We start from the raw sequence: 8,467 nt of genomic DNA, 5'->3' as shown, positions 1-8,467 counted from the left end.
GGGATGGACTGGTTATCTACCCATGGTGCTACCTTGGACTGCAGGGACAAGGTAGTCAGGTTCAGAGGTCAGGATGGGTCTGAGGTCGTCTTCAGAGGAGACAAGAGGGGTACACCTAGAGGTCTGATATCAGCCCTTCAGGCTCGTAGGTTGCTTAGGAAGGGATGTCAGGGGTATTTGGCTCATGTGAGAGAGCTTAGCAGTCAGGTCAGAGAGCCCGCCTCGGTGCCAGTGGTTAGAGAGTTCTTAGATGTGTTCCCAGACGAGCTGCCAGGTCTACCACCTGCTAGAGAGATAGAGTTCGAGATAGAACTAATGCCTGGAACCCGACCGATCTCTATCCCTCCCTACAGGATGGCGCCAGCAGAATTGAAAGAGTTGAAGGAGCAGTTACAGGAGTTGGTAGACAAGGGCTTCATCCGACCGAGTACCTCACCCTGGGGTGCTCCAGTTTTGTTCGTGAGAAAGAAGGATGGATCCCTTAGACTTTGTATCGACTATAGGCAGTTGAACAAAGTCACTACCAAGAACAAGTACCCTTTGCCAAGGATCGACGATCTATTCGACCAGCTAGCAGGAGCGGGTTGTTTCTCCAAAATAGATCTGAGATCTGGGTACCATCAGTTGAGGATCAGGGAAGAGGACGTGCCAAAGACAGCTTTCAGGACCAGATATGGGCATTTTGAGTTCCTTGTAATGCCGTTTGGGTTAACCAACGCCCCTGCAGCATTCATGGATCTCATGAACAGAGTGTTTAGCCAGTACCTGGATCACTTCGTTATTGTCTTCATAGATGATATCCTAGTGTATTCCAGGAATGCAGAGGAGCATGCCCATCATCTGAGGTTGGTTCTACAGACCTTGAGGGAACATGGCTTGTATGCCAAGTTTTCCAAGTGTGAGTTCTGGCTGAGGAGCATTTCGTTCTTGGGGCATGTAGTGTCAGAGAATGGGATAGAGGTGGACCCCAAGAAGATAGAAACTGTGGCTAACTGGCCTAGACCCACTTCAGTGACGGAGATCAGGAGTTTCTTGGGTTTGGCAGGTTACTACAGGAGGTTCGTTCAGGACTTCTCGAAAATAGCAACTCCTCTGACCAGACTAACCAGGAAGAATCAGAAGTTTCTGTGGACTGACCAATGCGAAGAGAGTTTTGAAGAGCTTAAGAAGAGGTTGACTTCAGCACCAGTTTTAGCTCTGCCATCTAGTGATGAGGACTTTACAGTCTTTTGTGATGCGTCTCGTGTGGGACTAGGTTGTGTACTGATGCAAAATGAGAGGGTGATTGCTTATGCTTCAAGGCAGCTAAAGAAGCATGAGTTGAATTACCCCACACATGACCTTGAGATGGCAGCAGTAATCTTTGCACTCAAGATGTGGAGGCACTACCTCTATGGGGTAAAATGTGAGATCTTTACAGATCATAAGAGCCTGCAGTACATCCTGAGTCAAAGAGATTTGAACTTAAGACAGAGGAGATGGGTAGAGCTGCTAAGTGACTATGATTGCAAGATTCAGTATCATCCGGGTAAGGCGAATGTCGTGGCAGACGCCCTAAGCCGGAAGTCACTAGGTAGTCTATCCCACATCACGGCAGAGAGGAGACCAGTGGTGAAGGAGTTTTACAAGCTCATTGAGGAAGGTCTACAGTTGGAGTTGTCTGGTACAGGTGCTTTAGTTGCTCAGATGAAAGTGACACCTGTGTTTCTGGAGCAAGTGGCTCAGAAACAGCATGAGGACCCAGAGTTAGTAAAGATTGCCAGGACTGTTCAGTCAGGCAAAGACAGCGAGTTCAGATTCGACGACAAGGGGATCCTCCGCTATGGGAGTCGTTTATGTGTACCAGATGACATAGGGCTAAAAGGAGACATTATGAGAGAGGCTCATAATGCAAGATACAGCATTCACCCCGGAGCCACCAAAATGTATCAGGATCTGAAGAAAGTTTATTGGTGGCCAGCTATGAAGAGAGAAGTGGCACAGTTTGTGTCAGCCTGCGAAGTTTGTCAGAGGGTGAAGCTGGAACATCAGAAGCAGGCTGGAATGCTTAACCCGCTACCTATTCCAGAGTGGAAATGGGAGAATATAGCTATGGACTTCGTAGTGGGGTTACCGGCGACGTCCAACAGATTGGACTCCATATGGGTGATTGTGGACAGACTCACCAAATCTGCTCACTTCATCCCTGTCAGGAGTGGCTATTCTGTGGACAAGTTGGCGCAGGTATACGTTGATGAGATAGTCAGACTGCATGGGGTTCCTGTTTCTATTGTGTCAGATAGAGGACCCCAGTTCACCTCCAGGTTTTGGCGGAGTCTGCAGGATGCCATGGGTACCAGATTGGATTTTAGCACTGCCTTCCACCCACAGACAGACGGACAGTCAGAGAGGACCATCCATACCATAGAAGATATGCTAAGAATGTGTGTGCTGGACTTTGGCGGTTCTTGGAGGCAGCATCTACCTTTGGTGGAGTTTGCCTACAATAACAGCCATCATGCTAGCATCGGGATGGCTCCATATGAAGCTTTATATGGAAGGAAGTGCAGGTCACCTGTTTGCTGGGAAGAAGTTGGAGAAAAGGCCTTGGCAGGGCCTGAGCTAGTAGAGATCACCAGCAGGGTGGTACCCTTAATCAGAGAAAGAATCAAGACTGCTGCAAGCAGACAGAAGAGTTATGCAGACATCCGCAGAAGGCAAGTGGAGTTTCAGGAGGGGGATCTGGTATTGCTCAAGGTGTCTCCAATGAAAGGAGTGGTTCGCTTCGGGAAGAAAGGTAAACTAGCCCCACGATACATCGGACCCTTTGAAGTCTTGCAGAAGATTGGGAATGTGTCGTATAAGCTAGATTTGCCTGCTCCTATGGCAAGAATCCATCCGGTTTTCCATGTTTCCATGTTGAGAAAGTTCGTGTCAAATCCGGGCAAGGTTCTTAGTGAGCCTGATGTGGAGATCCAAGAGGATCTCACCTATGTTGAGCAGCCGGTACGGATCCTAGACACCCAGATCAGAAAGCTAAGGAACAAGGAAATCCCGATGGTGAAGGTCCTTTGGAACCACCACAATCTGGAAGAGTGCACTTGGGAGACACGGGAGTCTATGCTCTGGCAATATCCTCATCTCTTTTAAGGTTAGTCTCTATGTGTTTTATGTGTATAGTATGTTGTATGCTTTGCATGAGTTAGTTGAGGAACATTCGGGGACGAATGTTCTTAAGGGGGGGAGAATGTAATACCCAGCTAGACTCCGGTATCGGAATTCCTACCGTCCGGCGGAATCTCGGATGTCGGAAACCTCTAGTAGGGTAAAACCATGTTTTTATGAAATGTTTCAATGTGTTTTATGTTTTAAGCATGAAAGAAAATGAGTTTTTGCATGAAAATAGCATTAGAGGAAAACTCAGGTTCGGCCGCCGAACCTCAAGTTCGGCCGCCGAACCTCAAGTTCGGCCGCCGAATCTCAAGTTCGGCCGCCGAACATACATGCGTTGCGGGTGTGCTTTAGGCCCCCGAAAGCGTAAGTGAGGGAAGTCCAGGTTAGGCCGCCGAACCCCAAGTTCGGCCGCCGAACATGGCATGCATGCGGAGGCACATTCGGCCCCCGAACGTGGTCTGGCCAGCCACTATAAAAGGGTCCCTTAGCCGAAAACGGGCGAGCTTTTTTCCCATTTTCGGCCAAGGTGAGTCTCCACCGCCCCCTCACCCATCTTTGATGTTTTTCCTCTAAATATTTCAAGGTTTTCACTTGTTTTCACTTTGTTTTGAAGATTTGAGCTTTTGAGCAAAGTTTTGGAGCTTGGAGGTTCAAGAACCAAATCTCTCCCAACTCCGAGTTTTTGGGTCGTCTCTCTCGATCTTCAAGAGGTAAGAGCCGATCTTAAGCTCGTTTTATGTTTTGAATAAGTTTTATGCAAGATCTATGGGTTAGAATGTAACAGCCCGGCCCCGTACGACCGGCCCTGTTACCGCTCACAGCCCGTGACCTTCCTCTGGGCCCAGCCACTGTGAGCAGCTCTTAACATCCCTTCACCCTCACGGGTTCCAGGCAGGATTTGTCCCCTTGGTTCGTGGGACTTGAACCCGTTCTTCCCAAGTGGATTTGGCCCAATTCCTTCCTCTGGGAATTAGGTCGCCTCCCCCACTGCTCGAACCCTTGACCTCCCACTTTAAGGGAATAGTCTGGTGAGAGTGAGTACCAATTGTTCCAATGGAACAACTGGTACTCACTCTCACCAGACTATTCCCTTAAAGTGGGAGGTCAAGGGTTCGAGCAGTGGGGGAGGCGACCTAATTCCCAGAGGAAGGAATTGGGCCAAATCCACTTGGGAAGAACGGGTTCAAGTCCCACGAACCAAGGGGACAAATCCTGCCTGGAACCCGTGAGGGTGAAGGGATGTTAAGAGCTGCTCACAGTGGCTGGGCCCAGAGGAAGGTCACGGGCTGTGAGCGGTAACAGGGCCGGTCGTACGGGGCCGGGCTGTTACATAAAAAGGCGCCTTTTTATGTAACAGCCCGGCCCCGTACGACCGGCCCTGTTACCGCTCACAGCCCGTGACCTTCCTCTGGGCCCAGCCACTGTGAGCAGCTCTTAACATCCCTTCACCCTCACGGGTTCCAGGCAGGATTTGTCCCCTTGGGTTCTCGTCAAACGCATCCTTCCCCAAGTGGATTTGGCCCAAATTTCCCTTAGGAAATTAGGTCGCCTCCCCCACTGCTCGAACCCTTGACCTCCCACTTTAAGGGAATAGTCTGGTGAGAGTGAGTACCAATTGTTCCAATGGCACAATTGGTACTCCCTCTCACCAGACTATTCCCTTAAAGTGGGAGGTCAAGGGTTCGAGCAGTGGGGGAGGCGACCTAATTTCCTAAGGGAAATTTGGGCCAAATCCACTTGGGGAAGGATGCGTTTGACGAGAACCCAAGGGGACAAATCCTGCCTGGAACCCGTGAGGGTGAAGGGATGTTAAGAGCTGCTCACAGTGGCTGGGCCCAGAGGAAGGTCACGGGCTGTGAGCGGTAACAGTGCCGGGGATCACGTCCGGGCTGTTACATAAAAAGGCGCCTTTTTATGTAACAGCCCGGACGTGATCCCCGGCACTGTTACCGCTCACAGCCCGTGACCTTCCTCTGGGCCCAGCCACTGTGAGCAGCTCTTAACATCCCTTCACCCTCACGGGTTCCAGGCAGGATTTGTCCCCTTGGGTTCTCGTCAAACGCATCCTTCCCCAAGTGGATTTGGCCCAAATTTCCCTTAGGAAATTAGGTCGCCTCCCCCACTGCTCGAACCCTTGACCTCCCACTTTAAGGGAATAGTCTGGTGAGAGTGAGTACCAATTGTTCCAATTGGAACAATTGGTACTCACTCTCACCAGACTATTCCCTTAAAGTGGGAGGTCAAGGGTTCGAGCAGTGGGGGAGGCGACCTAATTTCCTAAGGGAAATTTGGGCCAAATCCACTTGGGGAAGGATGCGTTTGACGAGAACCCAAGGGGACAAATCCTGCCTGGAACCCGTGAGGGTGAAGGGATGTTAAGAGCTGCTCACAGTGGCTGGGCCCAGAGGAAGGTCACGGGCTGTGAGCGGTAACAGTGCCGGGGATCACGTCCGGGCTGTTACATAACTCTGTAACAGCCCGGAAATCCGGACCGCTACCGGCGCTAGGATCCAGATCGGCGTAAGGCCGCCGGGACCCGTAGCAAGCCTGACATATCACCTGTAAACCTGTGAATCCCATACATGATCAATACATATACATAAACCTGTATACCTGTGACTTTTTCTTTCATAACTTTTCTCATACACCAACTCAACCTGTACATGAACTATACATAAACATAACTATAGTCCCTCTGTGGGACCTCATCAAAACCTCAAAAAGGCAATATACAAAAGTCGAGTTGGATAATATAAACTTTCTCTAAGGATCATGTATTCAAAGGGGATACAAAACTCATATGGTCAAGCACAAACTATAATCCTCCATAACATTATACTATACATGTTTAAAACATATCATTACAACATTATACATTTGGTCATGTCCACTTCTATCTATTACATCACATAGCTCTTCAATACTCTGACTAACCTTCTGATCTACCCTGTACCTGCACATCTGGGGTTAGGGGAGAGGGGTGAGCTATAAAGCCCAGTGAGCAGAATAATGGAAAACATTATATTATCTTTCATGCTTTCATGAAATGCAACATATCACAAATAAGCACATAACTGTATCTGGTCCGTCTCGGGGCTCATGTAGAGACAAGTTCCCACGGACTGTTTTCTGAGAGTTCTTTATTCTTTAGCTAGCAACCTTTAAACTCTCAAGGATCGGACATGACCTCAAAAATCCCACTGTCAATGCCGGCTCCCCCAAAGGAGCTCACAAAGGCCTGTAACATCTGTAATGGGATACCTAGTCCACTGAGAGAGCTCACAGGGACGTTCCTACATGTACTTGTCCGGCTCTCGAAGGACGTACCCAAAGCTCTATGACAGATATGGGCTATTGAAGTCGCCTTGGTCCAAACCTCCTCTAGCATATACACAACAATTTATGCAATGCAACATATTCGTGATCTAATGCAAGCAACCTACTATATCACATGTATATTCATGATGCATGGTTCATGCTCAAAATTCATATTTCGTTAATTGAAAACCTTTAAAAGTTTATTCCACTCACCTCTGGCTAGTTCTGATAATACTCTGAAGCAGCTCTCACTGCTGGGGTCCTCGGTTCCTCGGGTCCGAACCTACAAAGGTGGACTCAAATGAGGGACCAAACATACTTAAACCTGACTCTAATATACTCCCCAAAAACCCCCTAAAACATCAAGAAAAACTCATAGGAATTCATGCATGAAAAGGCTGGACAGGGCACTTTCGGCGGCAGGTTCGGCGGCCGAAAGTCCCTCCAGAGACGAAAGTCAGGCAGGTTCGGCGGCACCTTCGGCGGCCGAAAGTGCCAGACAGAGACGAAAGTCTCTTTTCGGGGGCACCTTCGGCAGCCGAAAGCTGCCTCCACAAGAGGGGTTCGGCGGCCGAAACTCCCTTCGGCTGCCGAACCTGGTTTCTGCCAAACGGGCAGAAACTTGGTTCAATGAACCTCCTGCCTCCCAAAACCCATAAATCATGCATAAACCTCAAACAAAACATGCATACAAGTTCCTAGGGGCCTCAAACATGCATATACCCCATCTACAACATTTCAAACACACATCCAACATGCCACATTGCTCAAAAATCATATAAACCTAACATATGCTCATATAACCTAAACATGCCTCTTTACCCCATAAAACTTCATAAAACTCATTTAAAACATACATTGAGCTTAAGATCGGCTCTTACCTCTTGAAGATCGAGAGAGAGACGATCCAAACTCGGAGATCCAAGCAAAAGAGCTCCTGAGTTTCCAAAGCTCCAAAACTTGTCTTTAAAGCTTAAAACTTGCAATGTGGGTTTAAAACTCAAGAAAAATGGAGGAGATCTAGTGAAAGAACACAAGATTTGGGGAGAGGGAGATCGGAGGTTTGCTGTGGCCGAAAATGGGAGAAAACTCGCCCATTTCGGCTAAGTGCCCCTTTTATAGATGGCTGGCCAGGCCACGTTCGGGGGCCGAAGTTGCCTCCGCATCCATGCAATGTTCGGCGGCCGAACATAAGGTTCGGCGGCCGAACCTGCACTTCCCTCACTCATGCTTTCGGGGGCCTAACGTGCCTCCCAAAGCCATGCATGTTCGGCGGCCGAACTTGACTTTCGGCGGCCGAACCTGAGTTTTCCTCCAAAGACTTTTTCATGAAAAACTCCTTTAATTTCATACTTAAAAACATTAAAAACATTAAAACATTTTATAAAAACATGATTTTACCCTTCTAGAGGTTTCCGACATTCGAGATTCCACCGGACGGTAGGAATTCCGATACCGGAGTCTAGCCGGGTATTACATTCTCCCCCCCTTAAGAACATTCGTCCCCGAATGTTCCTCAACTAGCACATGCATAACCTAAAAGTATTACATTATCCACTTGGGGTAAGATGGGCCGTAGGTGCTCTCCCGAGGGACAAATCCTGCCCGGAACCCGTGAGGGTGAGGGGATGTTAAGAGCTGCTCACAGTGGCTGGGCCCAGAGGTAGGTCACGGGCTGTGAGCGGTAACAGGGCCGGTCGTACGGGGCCGGGCTGTTACATAAAAAGGCGCCTTTTTATGTAACAGCCCGGACGTGATCCCCGGCACTGTTACCGCTCACAGCCCGTGACCTTCCTCTGGGCCCAGCCACTGTGAGCAGCTCTTAACATCCCTTCACCCTCACGGGTTCCAGGCAGGATTTGTCCCCTTGGGTTCTCGTCAAATGCATCCTTCCCCAAGTGGATTTGGCCCAAATTTCCCTTAGGAAATTAGGTCGCCTCCCCCACTGCTCGAACCCTTGACCTCCCACTTTAAGGGAATAGTCTGGTGAGAGTGA

This window comes from Manihot esculenta, chromosome 5 (genome assembly GCF_001659605.2).
Source record: "Manihot esculenta cultivar AM560-2 chromosome 5, M.esculenta_v8, whole genome shotgun sequence".
Lineage (NCBI taxonomy): Eukaryota > Viridiplantae > Streptophyta > Magnoliopsida > Malpighiales > Euphorbiaceae > Manihot > Manihot esculenta.
The sequence above is the reverse complement of the archived record's forward strand: the minus strand, read 5'-3'. Positions refer to the sequence as shown.